General features: G+C 43.3%; 1 protein-coding gene across 3 annotated transcripts in view; it reads left to right on the top strand.

Moving 5' to 3' along the window:
* Window positions 1–19,798, top strand: part of TLN2 (talin 2) — a 412,543-nt gene that overhangs the window by 220,208 nt on the left and 172,537 nt on the right. The gene's annotated exons all lie outside the window — the stretch shown is intronic.

Here is a 19,798-nt window from a genome sequence, read left to right as displayed (position 1 = left end):
GAAATGCAAAGTGGATCAAGGAAAGCCTCTTCAACAAATGGTGCTGGAAAAACTGGATAGCTATCTGCAAAAAAAATGAACTCTGACCTCTGTCTAATGCCAGGCACAAAAGTCAGATCAAAGTGGATTAAAGACCTCAATATTAGACATGAATCTATAAGGTTCATAGAAGAAAATGTAGGCAAAACTTTCTTTTTTTGATTCACAGTGAGATATACCTACAAAGCTTTCATGTTTGAGCTTCGGTCATATAATCATCAAACACCCATCCCTTCGCCAGTGCACACTTTCCACCACCAAAATCCCCAGTACTACCGCCTTCCCCCCCATTCCAATCCTTCCCTTGCTTGCCTGGCAGACAATTTCCTCCATACTCTCTCTCTACTTTGGTTGCATTTGATACTTCGACACCAGTATCACCACCACTCAAACCTGCTAAAAAGGCAATGCTAGATGATTTGTTTTGATTTGCTTATTATGGATAGAATATAATGTTCAAGAAATTCTGTGTCATTCTCTTTCAGGAGCTTTAGTTTATAGTCTCTGGGTCTTGGCCATTGATGAAATTACATGGTGCCAGGGGCAGTTTGTGGGTATGACTGCCAAGCTTCTGAAAAACTGGGGACCTGGGGGTAGGAGGCCCAGTCTCGATTCAAGTGGGCTTGGAGATCTCAGTCATGGGTTCCCTCATATCTGGGTTTTCCTGCTGGCTCACTCTCTGGTGAGGTCCATCCCATTTTCGGTGATCTTGTCTGAGGTGGTGATTGGGTTCTGGACGTTTTCGGCTGCTGGGGGCAGGGAGGGAAACTCAGCCTGTGCCCCTCTGAGGTGCTCCAGTGAAGACAGCCTGGCACAGGGTCAGGGCATTCTGCAATGCTCTCTTCTGGGAGCTTTAGTTTATAGTCTCTGGGTCTTAGCCATTGATGAGATTTCATAGCAGCAGGGGCAGTTTGTGGGTTTGTCAAGCTACTGGGAAAACTGGGGATCTGGGGGAAGGAGGCCAAGCCCTGATCCAAGTGAACCTGAGGCTTTCAGTCATGAGTTCCCAACTACCTCTGTACTATAGGCCTTAACTGCAACTTTTGATATCTTTCGAGATTCCTGGGTCTCTGAAATAAGGCCAATAAATGAGCTTATATAGCTGAGCCAGAGGTGATTTGTGCGTGTGTCTCCCACATACCTAACTTTTGACCGTTTAATTCTTTTTAAACTTGGCCCCAACTTGTTTGGGTCTCGCCAAAGTCACAGCAGCAATTTTGGGGTACCTGGAAGTCTGAAGGCATCATTAAGATGCTGATGCACTCACCCCACAGGTTTACCTGCTGGCGGCATCATACCCCTCTGACATCAAGTTCTTGTCCCTACCCCTTTCTTGGGGGGATATTGCAAAGTCATTGAATGAGTACATTTTAGAGTCTGCATTATTTGATTTGTGAGCTGATACATTCAGTTCCAATTACTTTTTTCTCTCTTCCTTTTTTGCTTTCTGATTATTATGTACCACCTAACAAAATCAATAAAGAAGAGAACAGAGAAATAGCTTTGCTTACCATTTCAGGAAGTATGGAGTAATGTTCTCTATAAATATTTATATTTTCTGAGAAAGATGCCTATTTCTTGTGACATTTAAATGGACTCATGGAGAAATTCACCCCAGGAGGGAAATAGAATGAAGAGGCCCTTTTGTCAGAAAATCTTAAACACATCTTTCAAGATATAAATAGGAAATAACTCAAGTTAGAGGAAAGGAAAGGAGTTTTCATTAAAACAGTTGTTTTCCCTGGGGCCTTGAAATGTTTAGTCAGTCCTTTCTCACCCTGGATAGTTTAACAAGGAAAACCATAAAGGTAGTTGGAAAAGCATAAGGCACCAAATGGGACTGTGCCTTTAGCTCAGCTGTAGAATTCTTGTGTTGCATAGGGAGTCCCTGAGTCCATCCATCCATCCATCCAGGAAGGAAGGATGGAAGGATGGAAGGAAAATAGGGAGAAAGAAGAGAGAAGAATGAAAAGGAGGGAGAAAGAGAAGGAAAAAACTCATCATGATTCTTATTTATTTTTATATAGATCCTGTAATTTATAATACTATTAGTAGTGGTTTCTCTTGCTCACAATTCTAACCCCACATCCATCTCCAGGGTACCCACTGCCCTTCTCCTAGTATTCCAATACAGCTCCCTCTAACCTCCCCTCCTCAGTCATGTGTATCAGTTATTCCATTGTGTTGTCTTTGACCTTACTACCTTGCTGTGTATTTTTAAGTTTTCATATATTACATGAAAGAGATCATTCTGTCTCTATCCTTTTCCTTCTGATTGACTTCACTCAGCATGATATCCTTTAGTTTCATCCATGGTGCTACAAGTTGCATGATTATTCACATATCTTTTTTTAGTGCAAAAATTTGGTCTTGAAAAGTAGCTCAGAGACAACAATGAATATGACACTGTGGATGCCATGGATTTTTATCCCCAACACCAGAGTCACCCAAACACTGCAGCAGAGGTATTCCCTGAGCACCACTGGGTAACAGTGTCAAAAAGAAGACAAGCCAAAAGCATAAGAAGCAGCAACCTAGGCCAGAAGGCAAAAACAAAACTGAGATAAAGAAAGCATCAGGTGAGAGGGAGGCCAGAGAGGTAGAGGAAGAATCTGCAGACCGAAGTACTTTCTTTCCCTTCTTTCCTCCCCCCCTCTCTATTTCTCTCTTTATCTTTTTCTTTTCTTCTTTCCTCCTTCTTTTAATTCTTTCTTTCATCCTTTTGTTCTTTCATTCATTTGTTCTTTCTTCTCTACCACTGAGCTCCACTCCTGACCCTGTGCTCTTAGTTTGACGCTGCTAATGGAGAGTCCTTCAGTGAATGCAAATCTGGGCATTTGATCGCCACTTTCTAGACAGCTCACCTCCCATTTCTAGGGTTCAATTGCTGTCAACAAATAATTCACAGAGGGCTCATTGTGGTGCCTGGGATATGGGCTGGTGCAGGTAGCAGGGCTGAGAGTGAGAGCTCTTGTGTGCTTGTGTCCAGGCCCCCTCGTGCCTATCATTCCTGAATCATACCACCTGGGTCTAGCTTTTCCAGCCACTGGAACCCCTCAAGCCCTTTATCCTGGCTCGCTAATGGTAGAAGAACTTTTATGACCAGAGTCTGTTGGCTTTGTCCAGACTCATTGCCCTGTATTGTTCATTGGTTTCTTCCCCAGCATCCCATGGAAACTTGTGGAGGACAATGTTAAGATCTGTGTTGGAAGCACCCTCTGGTCTGTAGTGCAGCTTTCAGAGGCATGTGCCTGAAGGAGAAACGTGCTCGAGGGATTGAGTATGTCTTGTGTCCATCCAATGACTAGTTGGCTTCCTTTCATAATGACAAACAGACTGAGAACCAACTTACCTATCTTTGATTTTTCCAATCAATTCTTTGTAAGATTTTAGAACTGGGGCTGGAGTAATAGTGCAGTGGATAAAGCACTTGTCTCACATGAGGCCGAGCTGGGTTTGATCCCTGGCATCTCATAGGGCCCCTTGAGCACCTCCAGGAATGATTCCTGATTATAGAGTCAAGAGTAAGCCCTGAACACTGCTGGGTGTTCAAGGAACAAAAAAGAATTTTAGTATTGGAGTAGTCTGAAAGTTTTCCTACATCTAAAATCTGAATCATAAGTTTTCCCACTGTGACTACCTTTGGGATAAGGAAATCAGAGAAGATTTTATGCTCAGAGCAGGGTAAGCTCATAGTTAGCCTCCTGCCCCCTCCCTTGTCTAATGCCACTAGCTGTCTGTCTCTACTTCTTTTGAAGGAAGTGTTACATTTTAGCATGCCATGTTTTGTTTAATCTTTATCCAAACAGGAGAGAGCATGTCAGACATATATAAAGGTGGCTAAATAGTATTGTGGCTAAACTTTTCCACATGGTGAGTTTTGCATGAGGTAAGATCCAGAGATACAGAATTGTGAGTTCAGAGAAACCCAATGTGATGGTACTGCTAAGGAGATTCAAAACTGTTTTGTTTGGTTACCTCATCCCAGAAGGAGTCGAGTTGCTGGAAAGAAGATGCTGATAGAAGCTTCATACTGGTAGCAGTATGAAGATTGGATAAAAGGCGAGGATGAATCTTTCATGTTTGAAGGCATTTGCTGTTTCTTTTGTCTGTAACAAGGAAGGGAGACACACAAAAGAACTGCATTCAGCTGAATTAAAGACAGCGGAAGCTCCCCTGGTTTGTAGAAGTGGGCTCAAATATAGTTCTCGGTGTTGAAATCTTATGCAACAGCTACTCATCGGCCCAATTAGGTGCTCCCAGAATCATAAAGGATGTAAAGCCCCAGATGTGTGTTCTCTCTAAGAGGGGAGTGGTGACCTGGAGCTGGAACACTGATAGAATTTTTCAGGGCTGAGTGCCTTTTCCTGCCTATCTGCATCCCCACATTTTGTAATGATGTCTTGTCAAACCAAATTGAGAGACCATTTTCACCTTCAGAGTTGTCTTTTGATCCTACACACATTTCCGGGTTCTGCTGTCATTATGTCCACACATCCATGTCATGTCCACTCTTTTTATTATTATTATTAGTGAATTGGGCTGGAGTGATAGCATAGCGGGTAGGGCGTTTGCTTGCATGAACCTGGGTTTGATTCCTCTGCCCCTATTGGAGAGCATGGCAAGCTACTGAGAGTATCTAGCCCACACAGCAGAGCCTGGCAAGCTACCCGTGGCATACTCGATATGCCAAAGACAGTAACAATAAGTCTCACAATGGAGACATTACTGGTGCTCGCTCAAGCAAATCAATGAGCCAAGGGATGACAGTGACACAGTTATTAGTTAATCTCTTTGAGGTACAGTTACAGACTTACAACTTTTCATGCTTGTGTTTCAGTCATACAATACTCCACCAGTGCCCATTCTCCACCACCGATGATCCCTCCACCCCACTGTGTGGCAGGGCATTCCCTTTTGTTCTGTCTATCCTTTTGGGTGTTGTGATTTGCAATAGAGGTATTGGGTCTTCAAACCACACTTTACCTGGTGTTCCCTTCTCTATATAAGCTGCCTTTTCCTCCAGCATGTAAGGCCAGCTTCCAAGCCATGGAGCCAACCTCCTGGTACTTATCTCTACTATTCTTGGGTGCTAGTCTCCCATTCTGATGCTTTACATTCCACAGATGAGTGTAATCTTTATATGTTTGTCTGTCCCTTTTTGTCTCATTTCACTTAACACAATACTTTCCATGTTGATACACTTTTATGAAAAGGTCATGACTTCACCTTTTAATTAATTAATTTATTTATGTATTTATTTATTTTTATTGAATCACCATGTGGAAAGTTACAAAGCTTTCAGTCTTAAGTCTCAATTTGATCCGTTTCTTTGAAGAATTTCATGGGTATCCTTATAGGGATTGCATTGAATCTGCTTTGGGGAGTATTGTCATTTTGACAATGTTAATTCTACTATCCATGAGCAGGGGATATGTTTTTATTTCCTCGTGTCCTCTTTTATTTCATGGAATAGCATTTTATAGTTTTATTTGTGGAGGTTCTTTATCTCCTTAGTTAGGCTGATTCTGAGGTACTTGATTTTCTGGGACACAATTGTGAATGGGATTGTTTTTCTCATGTTACTTTCCTGTCTCGTTATTTGCATATAAGAAGGCCATGGATTTTTGGGTATTGATTTTATAGCCTGCGACTTTACTGTACAAGTCTATTGTTCTAGGAGTTTCTTGGTAGAGGTTTTAAAATTCCCTAGATATAGTATTATATCATCTGCAAATAGTAAGAGTTTGACTTCTTCCTGTGAATAGTGAGAGCTTGATTTCTTCCTTTCCTATCTGGATGCCCTTAATGTCTGGATGCCCTCTTTTTGTTGCCTAACAGCTATTGCAAGTAGTTCCAGTACTATATTGAACAGAAGTGGTGAGAGTGGGCATCCTTGTCGTATCCCTGATCTTAGAGGAAAGGCCCTCAGTTTTTCCCCGTTGAGGATAATGCTTGTCATAAGTTTGTGGTAGATGGATTTAACTATCTTGAGGAAAGTTCCCTCAAAACCCATTTTGGTGAGAGTTTTCATCTGTTGGATCTTGTCAAATGCTTTCTCCGCATCTATTGATGATCATATGGTTTTTATCTTTACTTTTGTTGATATGATGGATTATGTTGATTGATTTCTGAATGTTAAACCATCCTTGTAACCCAAGGATGAATCCCACTTGGTCGTGGTATATGATCTTTTTTGGTGAGTTGTTGGATTCTATTTGCTAATATTTTGTTGAGGATCTTCGCATCCATGTTCATCAGGGATATTGGTCTATAATTTTCTTTGTTGGTGGTGTCTTTGTTTGCTTTTGGTATTAGGGAGTTATGTGCCTCATAGAAACTGTTTGGGAGAGTTCCTGTTTCTTCAATTACCTGGAAAAGCTTGAGGAGAACTGGCAACAAGTCCTCTTTAAATATTTGGAAGAATTTGCTAGTGAATCCATGTGGTCCTGTGCTTTTGTTTTTGGGAAAAATTTTGATTACAGTTTCAATTTCCTTAATATTAATTGGTCTATTCAGGTATTCCAAGTCTTCTTTGTTCAGTCTTGGGAGATTGTAGGAATCAAGGAATTAATCCATTTCTTTTAGATTATCTTGTTTTGTGGCATATAGACCTTCAAAGTAGTCTCTGGTGATCTTTTGAATTTCATTGGTTTCTGTTGTGATATCCCCCTTTTCATTTCTGATTCAGTATTAGGGTTCCCTCTCTCTCTTTTTTTTGTGAGTCTTGCTAGTGGCTTATCAATCTTGTTTATTTTCTGAAAGAACTAGCTCTTGGTTTCATTGACCTTTCGGATTTTTTTTTTTTTTTGGAGTTTCCATGTAGTTAATTTCTGCTCTGAGTTTTATTATTTCTTTCCTTTGGTCTGGTTTGGGTTTCTTTTGCTGGTCTTTTTCTAAAATCTTGAGCTGTGAAATCAAGTTATCTATGTAGGCCCTTCCTTCCTGAGGAATGCTTGCAGAGCTATAAATTTTCCCCTTAACTCAGCTTTAGCTGCATCCCATAGGTCCTGGTAACTAGTGTCTTCATTCTCATTTGTTTTGAGGTATCTTTTGATTTCTTCCTTGATTTCCTTCCTGACCCACTCTTTGGTCAATATTGAATTGTTTAATTTCCAGGTGTTTGATTTGGTTCTCCGCATCTCTGTGTGATTAGCTTCTATCTTCAGCGCATCCTGGTGTGAAAAGATAGTTGATACAATTTTTATCTTCCTGATTCTCTTGAGGCATGTTTTGTGACCCAGCACATGGTCTATTTTGGAAAATGTTCCGTGTGCACTGGAAAAAAATGTTTATTCTTTCTTTTTGGGGTGTAAAGCCCTGTATAGGTCTATTAGCCCTCTGTCTTCCATTTCTTCCTTCAGAGTAGTTTTTCCTTGCTGAGTTTTGTTCTTTTTGATCTATGCAGAGTTGATATGGTGGTGTTTAAGTCTCTGACTACTATTGTGTTGCTAGCTATGTCCTCCTTAAAGTCTGTTAGCAGTTGTTTTAAGTATTGACAGACCTGTTGAGAAGAGCGGCAGGTAGTTGGGCACATGCTGGTGGTGGACGTCGAGGCAGGTGCCACCAGGTCTGGTCCTGGTGGCTGGAGTTGGGATGTGCAGGGCTGGACTGGGAGGGGGCATGCAAGGGTATTCACAGACCTCATGAGAAGAGCAGCAGTAGTTGGTCCTCATGTCCACTCTTTGTGAACACTGTTAACCTACACAGAGTGCTCTTTCTTCCACCTCCCCCTTTTCTCTTTCCCCCTCTTCCTCAACACCCTCTCTCCCTGTCCTTTGCCCCCCCCCTTGCTCCCACTCTTGGTCCCTCCTTTCTTCCCTCCTACTTACCAGCCCCCCACGCCTCTCCCCCGCCCCCTCTTCTCCCTTTCCCTCTTCCTCCTCCATCTGTCTTTCTCATTCTGTCTCACTGATTGCTCTGAAACACACACATACACACACACTGTCTTGGGCAGTGCTTGGAACCTCGCACAGTCCCCAGCCACTGAGCCCTTGAGGCCTTCTCTGTGGCTCTGGCATCTGAGTCTTCAGTCTCACTGTTCAGTGAACGGCGCTTGCTCTGCAGAATTCTGTCAGCAACTTGAGGTTGTTTAGTTAAATGTAAAGAGGAGAGCACTGAAGGCTATGAACGTTACTTACTTGAGGAAGGAATTGGTTTATGGATTGCCCAGTATCAAAGGCCTGAGCATGTCTCATCCCTTCACATCTGAGTTCAATTTCATCAGATTAGAGCATAGAGAATGGCCTTGGTTTGTATTATCAATTCCATTTCCTGGGTGGGGGTGGAGGGCACGGGGGAGGGAGGTATGCTATAAATACTAAAGCCAAAAGAAATAAAACTCAGCGGGAAGGGAGATGCGTGCTGAAAGTAGACTAGAAACTGAACAGGATGACCACTCAATACCCTTATTTGGAACCACAACACCCAAAAGGAAAGATAGATATCAAATTGGAATGCCCCGCCACAGAGGTGGGATGGGGTGGGGGGTGGGAGGGATATTGGGTTCATGGGTGGTGGAAAATGGACACTGGTGGAGGGATGGGCTCTTAAACATTGCATGAGGGAAAAACAAGCACGAAAATGTGCGAATCTGTAACTATACCCTCACTGTGACTCACTAATTAAAAATAAATAAATTTTAAAAAAAGAAATAAAACTCAAAAATGCAGTTTGCCCTTTCAATAAAACCCTCACATAGTCTTTTTCATATTGGCCCACGGTAACCCTAGAGTCAACAGATATTTGCTTCTGTCTTCCTACCATAGCTAGCAGTTTTTATGCTGCAGTGTTACCTTACTGGATGTGTGTGTGTGTGTGTTTGTGTGTGTGTGTGTATGTGTGTGTGTGTGTGTGTGTGTGTGCGCGCGCGCATCTGGACCTGGGGTTGCAATATACCTGTCATTTTCCCACAGATTGCTACACATATTTGATTATACCATTAGTCAATATATGTCAGAAATTATGCTAATGCCCTTCATTTAGGAAAATTATATTAATTGAAATCTGAATAGAACCATAATTTTCCTGTCTCAGTGTATTGATTTATGAAGACTGCCCCAGGAAGGAGCCAAGCTATAAATTCTGTGGCTTAGCCAGCGAAAATGCTCTTTGTTAACAATCCTGTGGCTGGAAGTCTGAGGTACAGGTGTTATGAGGGCTCAGGGCAAGGAGCTGTTCCAGGCCTTTCTTTGGGTGTTGGTAGCTTTCTCCATCCTATCTTCCCTCCATCTATATCTTCGTATCCAAATTTTCCCTTTGTATATGGACATCTTTTATGCTGCATAAGGGTCCTACCAATGATCTCATTTCACCTGAATTATATCTGTAAGCACCATGTATCCACACAAGTCACATATCTTATTTCTGGGAGTTGGGACATTGACCTTAAAGGTTTAGGGTATATTTGATAGCACCAATACAGAGATCAATCGCATCAGCCCACAATCACAAGTGACAAAGTACTGACTGCATTGTGGGGCAATTCTTATTTGTGAAGAACTCAAACTCTTAGGGAAGCCCTCAGTCTTGCCATTTCTTTAGGGGTCCTAATCCTCTCTCTCCCTCTTTCATTTGTCTCTATTTCTTCAGCGATTTTCTGGCTTTATCTCCATTTTTTCATCTTTTGTTTTTCTTTTTGTGTCACACCCAGCCTTGTTCAGGGGTTACTCCTGGCTCTGCACTCAGGAATTACTCCTGGCGGTGCTCAGGGGACCATATGGGATGCGGGGAATCTAACCTGGGTCAGCCGTGTGCAAGGCAAATGCCCTACCCACTGTGCTATCACTCCAGTCCCTCCCATCTGTTTTGAAACTATTTCTGAGACTCTATCTAAACTCTGTGGACAAATAGTACAGGATATGCTCTTTCGGCTGCGTCTGAATTCACCAGAAGTATTGTGATGAAGTAATATATATGTATCCAGACTTAAATTTGATGTGATCTTGTCTATGGAAATGTAAATCCTCCCCATAGCTCACTGATGAGATTGGCAAGACATTTGGCTTGGCTTTATTTTGTTAACACTGGGAATGGTATTCCATCCAAAACTTCAATTTAGTTAATATCCTATTTATAATTCTGGTTTCATCTACTAGGCAGTTCTAGAAGTTTGGACTTAGAGGAAGCAGAGTATTGATAGTTTCCATTAACTCACTATTCTCTATAGCAAAGGCCAACCCAACCCCTTATTCTTTCTCCTGTCTGTCATTTCCACTATTCGAGTGCATTTACAATCTTATTTTAAGAATCTTTTCTCTTTCTTGGGTAAATCTGGTTTATTGCCCATGTCAGATGTGTATCCCCTGATCATATCTTAGTCAGCTCTGGCTTTTAATGTTGTCCCTGTAGACCTAACCCTAGCTGGCCAGACTCTTCAGTAAAGACTGAACTATAAAGTATGATTGATTATTGACATTACCACTTCCTAAAGCATTTTCATTTAGTGAACACATAAATCAAAATGCTGATACATTTGGATTTCTTTGTTTTCTTAATTCTGTCTGGGTTGTTTTATAGAAATATCTATGAATTCTTAGAGAAGTACTCAGAAACAGAGAAAAGAGTTTTAAATAGAAAATTTTTACTGTAGGGTATTGTTATACTGTTTATATCAGCAAAAACTTGCAAGTCAATTATGACACCTTGCGTTGCAATCTTACTTGGTTACTAAAACAGTGTTTCTAAAAGGTTTACTGTGTGCAATATTTATGTGTAATTAGAAGGGGGAAACATTTGGGTGAAGAATTAGAGCCTGTCATAACCAACTCACAAAATCGGGAGTAAACACTGGAAGGGATGTGTCAAAACACTAGTAAAGTTTTTCTTGGGTGGGGTTGGGCCAGGCACGGAAGTCTGGATTCTGACAGGCATGGATTCAAGCCTTTCTTTGCTCCTGTGTTGCTCTGTTACTTAGGAAACAGCTTCTCCAACCTCTACACTCCAGGGAGACAGGACGTTTTACACAGAACCATTAAGTAAAATGCTAAGGATCAACTCTCTATAACATGCAATCACACACCTCATGACTGTTTGATTGCTAACAGAAGCATTATGAATGTGCTGCCCCCCTTTACCGCTGTCCTTCAAGTACACCATTCCTTTCGCCTTCCAAACCCCCACTGTGTTTAAATACAACCTCTCTCAAGGTCATGGTGAAGTCAGAACTCCTTCCCCAGGGGTTAGGTTGAAGATCTGGTGACTTGACATATAAAAAGGGTTTAAAATCAGTGTCAGGCACCTTGTTATGTGCTTATTGCGTTTCTGCTGTTATTATTAAGTCATTTACAAACATGCAATGTTAATATTAGGGAGAAAGAGAAAGTCCCAGAAAAGATTTACAAATCCTGGGGACAGCTGGACTCAATGTCTAAAGCTGAGATCAGGGATACCACAAACTATCTTCAGTTACCCTGAGTCGTTCCAACATTCAGACATGAAAAGGGGGTGATTTTGGAAAGAGTTGCTATAATTGCTATTTTTCTTTAGAATATTGGACCTGGTGGGAGAATGCCTGATTGTTGCTCTGGCAATACACTGAAGGACTTTGAATATCTAGAAATGTGAATTTTAGCAAAGTGCCTTGGTTGCTTTCAGTTCTCCAACGAATGCCATCTTTGATCCCTGCCATGGCCCTAACAGAAATGTCCTCCTAGTTTGTGGCTGCTCATGGATGAAAGATAAGTGGAAGAATACACTTTAAATTTGCTCTTATTTCCCTTCAGACTTGGTCCTTGCCCAAACACAGACTATTGCACTTGTGACTGATGTTGGGAGGCGCTGAGTCACTGAGGAGAGAGCCAGCCAGAGAAAGGGAGTGAGGAAGTAGAAGATTTCTTCCATTTCCAAGGAAAGCCAAGTATGATGGCCTCCTGTCACTTTCCAATCTGAGTTCACACTGCTTCCTATACATGGCAGCAAACAACTCTTTCAACCTGCAGTAAGCACAATGCAAATTAGGACCTGTCTTTTGGGAACAGTCTGGAGAACACTGAATATTTGCTTCAAAATCATCATAGTGCTAAGCTCCACTTTTGTCCCCCAGCAGAAATGAGTCTCCCTCTTTCACCATCCTGGTGACATGTACCTTAGGGCCAACTTGTGTGTGTATCTGCCTCAGCAGCAGCCTTGAGAATATGTTTCTCTGGGACTTTATAGATTTATGGATGAGAGTCAGAATAAAGCAAATATTGGGGTTAATTATGCCCAGTTAATACAGATGAACGGTAAGTGGTTCATAGGTCTCTTGATCTTGACCTTTACTTCTGTTTTTCTTTCTTTTCTTTTCCCTCTTGGACCTGACCTTTCATTTTTCTATCTTTTCTCTGTTTGTAAACAGTCTCAAATTATTTGAGTGAATTATGGTACCAATGAATTCAAAACCAGATCTTTTTTTTTGGTATCAGTTATGTTTTAATTATTCATAACTCCTTCAAATCCATTGTATGGTACTAACAACACTGATATTGCATTGTTTTAGAACACAATATGATGAAATTGACAATACAGTGATTATATAATAACTGATAGAGCTTACATAGGTCCTACATTCAACTTTTACTCTGATTATAGCATACTCACACATTAACAGTACAGGAGGTAAAACTATGCTTTAATATTCTCCATTTGTCCTTGCAAATCTGCTCTCCAAACTGGTTGGTGCCTCTGCTAAAATTTAAGGGGTACAGAAATTGGGTTTCCTTGTTGAGTCCTGATATGCAAAACCAGATCTTAATCTGGAAATTTCTTCCTGTTTCACTGAATGAGAGAAAGACTAGCAAACTCAAGGATAGTAAAAACTAGGACAAGGAGTACTGGTACATGGTTGTAAACTTGCCACAAGTCAGGGAGGGGAGGGCAATTAGGAAAGAGAAGGGACCACTGCAACAATGATAGTTGGAAATGATCACGTTAGACAAGAATTGTGTGTTGAAAGTAGGAAAAGAAATATACATGATAACCTTTCAATATGCATGATAACCATAATGCCCAAAAGGAAAGACAGAGAGAGAAAGACAGAGACAGAGAGACAGAGATAGAGACAGAGAATAAAAGTGCCTACTATAGAGACAGGCTGGGAGGGGGGTCCTGGCAGGTGGGAAACTGGGGATATTGGTGATGGGAAATTCACCAGTATTGGTGAAGGGATGGGTGTTGGAACATTGCATGACTGAAGCCCAATCATGAACAACGTTGTAACTGTATATATCATGGTTATTTCATAAAAGGAAAAATTTAAAAAGTAAAATAAAATATCTTTTAAGGACAGTACATCTAAAAAAAGACATTAACAAGACTGAAAGACCCCCAAGGATGTGTGGGTGATGTGTCCTGCTCTGCTTGTGTCATAATCATGGGCATGGGAGTAGCCTGTCCCTCCCTGGCCTCACTCTACATCATAGTGCATACCCAGAGGGTAGCCAGCCTCTCCCTTGTCTAACTCTGTACATTTTAACACATACCCACAGTCCAGGGTTATGCAGTTTCTTATTTTTACCCATGAATGAAAACTCAGCAACCACAAACCAACTTTGCTCTCTAACAGATCTGTGAATAAGCTCTCAAGTCTATGATCTCTCCCTTTGTTTCACTAGGGGCATTGGTGTAAGAGGGCAAGGTGCCAGAGTAAAAGGGACCCTGCCCCCAGTAGTTGGAAAGATCAGCTCATCAGAGCAAAGCTCCATGCAGGGTCAAAGCAGAAGTCATTTGAGGAATGGAGCCAGGGAACCATTTAAGATAGGCAAGCCACATGGGCTAAAATAACCAAAGCAGTTTCCCAGGGGTGAAAAATTCACCCATTAATCTTGTGATGATGAAGACCTTTCTTACAACGGGAGTGGGAGATGGGAAGTGAGTGAGTCAGATGCTGACTCTTGGGCTAAGTGTTTTGACTCTGAAGACCCACACATTCCAAAGTGCTGCGTGCATTAAAAATGAATTGCCAGCCAGATTGTAAAGCTACAAAGACAGCTGTCTGCTCCCCTTCCTTTTCAGCAAACCTGCCTCTCTCTCACTCATCCCCATTCGTTGCCCACAATCCCTGAGCTCTGGGGTGGTTTGCAGTACTGATCCTCTAGCCTCACAAATCCCTGGGAAACAGGCATATCTTTAATGAAGGACAGCTTACAGATAGTTTGTCAGAGAGATTCTGATACTTGATATTCTGAGAAGGTCATAGGTTCTAAATGCAAATAACCACTTCTCAGAGCTTGGGCTTCACTTCATTCAGATCTTTAGACTCAATAAGAAACTAAACAAGGGAACTTTAGGTGCTGGGGTCAGGAGCAGAGTGGGAAGGAGGGATAGTCAGTCTAAGGGGTCTTTGGTGGGCTTAAAATTTTAGAATATGGTGGTATGTGCACCTCACTCGATCTCTAAATAAGTTTCTTCATGTCAAAATGGAAAATTATGTCAAAGGCTCTCCTCATCATTGTTGTTGGCTCACTGTCTCTCTTTCCAAGTGGAGTAGAAATGCTGACCCGTGTTTTCATCCCTGCTCTGTTGAGTAAATAGAAACTGGTGTCCTCTTCATGTGCTGTTTATTTTTTTTTATTTTTATTTTTTTGCTTTTTGGGTCACACCCGGCGATGCACAGGGGTTTCTCCTGGTTCTACACTCAGGAATTACTCCTGGCAGTGCTCAGGGGACCATATGGGATGCTCGGATTCGAACCCGGGTCGGCCGCGTGCAAGGCAAACGCCCTACCCGCTGTGCTATCGCTCCAGCCCCTTCATGTGCTGTTTATTTGTGACCCACTATGGTCCTGTCCTTTGGGCATGTCCAGTCTTTCCTGACTCATACAACTTGGCTTCCTATTTGAGTGTCTCTTTTGCCAAGTTTTGTCTTAGACATCATGGATGTGGAGAGAACTTCATCTTGGGCATGAGGAGGTGATGCTCCCGGGGTTGGGGACCCAGGTTGTGTGAACAGAGAGAGCTGGGCCTGCTGGAATTCAGCCCCCTGCTTTGTCTATCCTCACCATATTAGTGTAGGTCATTCTCAATGACTAACTTGGACCCCAAATCAGTTTAACTCTCTCCATAAAGTTCATAATGACAACATTTACAAGTGCTTTGGTACATGCTGGGTTCTATGCTCGGGCCACAGGTGTCATACATGCCTATGGTGATGTTTTTTTTCCCCAAGAGGGAAATGGGGGCAAAATTTTCCAATGCTGGAAATCAGCGCTGGCATATTGGATACAGAGGAGAAGATGCAGGGCCACTTGGTGAAGAGCACAGGTGCAGTTTGCCAGGCAGCCCTGGGGAACAGCAGCTTGACTGGAATGTGATTGCACTGCCTGGCCTGCTGCTAGCTTCCCTTGTGTGTGAGGAGTTAATCATTTCTCATTTTTCCCTGTGCTCCTGATCCTTAAATGCCAGTAATTTCTAGCCAAAGTGTTCAGAGTGAAGGCATAATCCTGACTTTCTCTAATGCCCTGAAGGAGAAGAGTGTTCTCCATGGGTTGTGTCTCTGGATTCCTGGTCTCCCATGTGCTGTGCCTCCAAGTTTCATGTCAGTAGGAGTCCTCACAGGCTGTGAGGTGGCCTCTTGGAGCTGGGAGAGGACTGATGGGAGGGCCTGGGAAGTTAGGATAGATAGATCTGACATAGTCACTCAGGCCTGAGTGACAGGAAATGGAGGCTCTGCCTTCTTGCCTCCTGGACCCTCTTTTCATTCCCAGAGGATAGCTGACTCAGCATTGCAGGAAACAGCAGACTGGGCCTTGCATGGGCCTGCTGGGCCCAGTGTATTGAGTGCAAGGGTTCACAGCAAGTCCAGCTCTCGCTCAAGGCAAGATGTCGGCAAAGTGGGTTGGTACTTGTAGGCCGTGCTTATCCTTCCTTCCTCAGAGAAGAGCAGGTCCTGTGGAAGAAAGCTCTCTGAGAGAGCAGAATTGCTCCCAGGGGACTGTGACATGAACAGGGGTGAAGGAGGATTTTACACAGGCCCTCACTGATGTTGGTGTTGTGTGCGTCCTGTGTGCTGGTAGCTAGCAGGGCTGTTCTCTGCCTGCCAAGAGGGAGCAAGGGTTTGGAAGGAGACACAGTCAGGCATGGGAATGGGGCACAGCCATTCCCCTGGGTCAGAATAGTGCCTGTGAATATAGACCCAGCGGACGGTGCTGGGCAGCTCTTACCCTCTGGAAGATCCAGGTCTGACTGAGGCATATGGCCTGGGCCTGTGCTCTCTTGGGGAGTCTACAGCACCCCACAGCTCCTCCTGAAGGTTGGCCCAGGACCAACTGTTTGGACCAGCCCCTGGCAGGTACCAGCATAATCTGGATCTGCCCCTGGGGAGAGTTTTCCTTAGGGACAGTTGAGGTGAATATATCACCGATGTCAGAGAACAGCCTATATGATGTGGTGACTTGTTTCCCAAACACAACCATCCATACAGCTCATCCTCAAATATTTCTAGAAAAAGGCACGTGAGCTGATCTGAGTCAGTGACAGGGCCATGTTAGATATGCTCTGTCTAGGCAGGAAATATGTCTGTCTTTGTCAATAGCTAAATGGATCCTGAACAGTTACAGGATCCAAGAAAATGAATTTTGCAGGCCTGGAGATGCGTCCTGCAATCCTCTTGCCCCTGTGGGCTGTAGTGACCATCCAAACCCCCACAACACACACACCTGACCTTCCTCATGTGCTCACCTGTATTGGCTCATTCATTCTCTGGGACCTTTGCAGGGGCAGAGTCCTGCTCCGCTTTCCACAGAGAAGGCTGCGGGCTGGTGCTGCCGGCTGGCGTGGGCCCCACTCTTGCTGCCCCTTTCAGTATATGGACTGAGGGGTTTGTTTGTTGTTTGTTTGTTGGGAGAACGCAGGCAGCCTGTGCTGCTACCTTCATCTCAAACTCTTTACAGCAGCCAGCACAGAAAGACGTTTCCCTCAGAAGGGAATTCACTGCTGGTTTCCTAGCTCGGTGTCTCCTGCAAGACGGGTGCCACAGATCAGTGGCTGTTAGAATCTGCACCAGCCCAGGCAGCTTTCACATGTACAGTCAGCACAGAAGTGCTCAGGGAGAAGAAGGGAGTGTGTGTGTGTGTGTGTGTTGTCAGGGGGCGGAGGGTTGTATACTCTGTGAATCTATGGCCTGTCTTTCACCAAAAGACAAACTAAAAAAGAACTAAGAGCCAAAAAGATACTCATATCTAAGGTGGGGCAAGAGAAAGAAATAATGACAAAGAGAGGATATAAAAAGAGAAGTCTGAGGCTGGAGCAATAACACAGTGGGGAGGGCGTTTGCCTTGCACGCGGCCGACCCGGGTTCGATTCCCAGCATCCCATATGGTCCCCTGAGCACCGCCAGGAGTAATTCCTGAGTGCAGAGCCAGGAGCAACCCATGTGCATCGCTAGATGTGACCCAAAAAGCAAAAAAAAAAAAAAAGAGAGAAGTCTGGAGAACCTTTCCAATATGCTTTAAAGGTCTTTGAGAGCAGAGTTGGGAAACCACTGGATATTTGGCATTTTTTACAGGGTCTCTCCTAGTGGTGGCTCCAGGGGTGGAATTCTGCCCTATGCAGTCCAAGCATGTGCTCTCTCTGCTGAGCTCTCTCCCTGGCCCATCCTTGCTTACTGTGGAAGCATCAGTCTGGTCAGTGGTATGGCTTATGGCAGATGCCTTGTAAGTGGTCTCTTATTTGCTGAGAAGTGTATCTTGGTGTTTGTCGAATGAATGTTTTCACCAAGGACATAAGTCATCAAGGACAGAGGCGGAGGGTAGAAATGGCTGCTCCATGATAGTATGTGTTAGCTGTCTCCTGTCTCCAGATAACTGCATCATCTGTCATTGGAAGCCAAAAGTCTATCAAGAAAGCTAAAATGCCCCTTTCCCTGGTGCAGCCCCTAGCCCATGTCACTTCTCTCCCCTCAGTCCTGGCAGTTTGCCTTGCTTGGCTGGTTTTCATTTGGGGGTACTAGGTTTTCAGCATTGTTGGGAGTTACAGGGGCTATATCCAGTACTTGGGTTTGCAAGGATCGAACCTGGAGCCCCATGCATGCCAGGCAGTCCCCTCATCCAATCAGTTTCTGGAGCTTACTTCCCAGCCCATTGTGTATATACCAAATAAAATATGATGGGGCCTCAGCACAGCTCTCTCTCTCTGCCACCTGTGTTTGGTAGTCTCAGGCCACTTCTCCCACCCCAGGCAGGTCGATGGCAATGGGCAGATGAAGGAGGAAATGAGGGCCAGGCTGGTTGGTGTCAGTTGCAATTTATTCCATTCCCATCTCCATTCTCTTCTCATTCTCCTGCTTCTTCCTCCCCCATGCTACTTCATTCTCTTTCTGGATCCCCCTTCATTCTCCTTCTGGCTCCCCCAACCCACCCTTACAGTCTAGTTAAATCCCAAAACATGAGGGGTTGGGCTAATAATTACACATAGGTGTGGTCATACAATCAACAGAGGTACAGTTCTTCCCTCAGGGAAAGCTGCTCCTAGGACAGATACTCATTCAGTAAGATGACCCACCCAAGAGCTGAATCCCATGAGTGTGTTTCTCCTCTCCTTGTCTAACAAACATATAACTATTCATAATATAAATCGTTTTGCATGTAGAGAGATATTAAGCTTTTAGAATTGCTCTCCTGGGGCCATCTCTATCTCAGATTATAGTGCACAGACCAGATTAGTCTTTTCTATCCCTAGCAGGGTCTTAATCTTGCTGTTATTTTTGTATCATGATAACATTTGTCCATGACCATGCTCTTAATTTATAGTTGACTATGGTGGCGCTTTTGCCTGGCGCATTTCGAAGCCAGGGTAGCTCACAGCTTAACCTGGATCCATTCAGTCCCTTGTTGGGACCCTGCTTTTAGGGTGCTAGGAACTAAGGACAACCGAGGCTTAAGTCAAGGAAGCAGATGCCCCGGAATGCAGATTGTTCAGAGACAATTAAATCCCAAGTTACAAAAGCATAATATTAACTGTCCTTTTTTTTGTCCATTCAAAAAGGACATTGCTTTAAAGTAAACTATTCAAAAGATATAAGGAGAGGAGAAAGGCAATGTTAACTTACAATACAAGTCAAGTGTCCTTAGAAGGATCTGACCTTAAATGTTAACAGAATCTCATTAGGGTGAAAGGGTGATTTACTGGTTGGGGAGGAGAGCACAGAGAAGTTACAGATAAGCACAGAGAAATGGGAGTGACTCAGGAGCACTGTGATGGGTGTAACCTAATAAACCAAAGCTCCTTGTGGCAAGGGAGAAAGGACAAACCAATATTATCCTACAGCCCATACTTGCATGATCTATCTTATAGTTTAAAAATTTGCAGTAATTTTAAAGTTATATTGTATCAGTTTACAAAATAACAACATCCCACCACCACCAAACCCAACACAGTTTGCATTCTTGAGTGGGAAGAGATACAAGGGGACCTGTAATTCAGACTTATTCCTGTATTTTCTGTAATGATAAACTATGTGAGCTGGAGAGGCCCCTGCTTACTATCTGTACCACAGTAGGATGTGAAAAATTGCCATGGCAAAGTCAGCAAGGTGCCAGTGCATCAATTCATGATGGTTCCTTGGGTGAGGTAAATACAAGGTCTCTCCTGTACCCAAAGCATCAGCACGGGCTGGCTTGGATCAGAAGCTTCAGCATTTGCCACTGGATAGAACAGTTAGTAGTAGAAGGGGGGGAAATTACTTAATCAAAGAAAATTAACTGAATAACTAGGCCTAGATTTTCAAAAGGTTCCAATGACATCATGGAACCTTAGCCTCTACTGGAATGCTTTCTGGACCATTG

The sequence above is a fragment of the Sorex araneus genome, chromosome 2 (assembly GCF_027595985.1).
Source record: "Sorex araneus isolate mSorAra2 chromosome 2, mSorAra2.pri, whole genome shotgun sequence".
Taxonomy (NCBI): Eukaryota; Metazoa; Chordata; class Mammalia; order Eulipotyphla; family Soricidae; genus Sorex; species Sorex araneus.
This window is presented reverse-complemented; position numbering and strand designations above follow the sequence as displayed.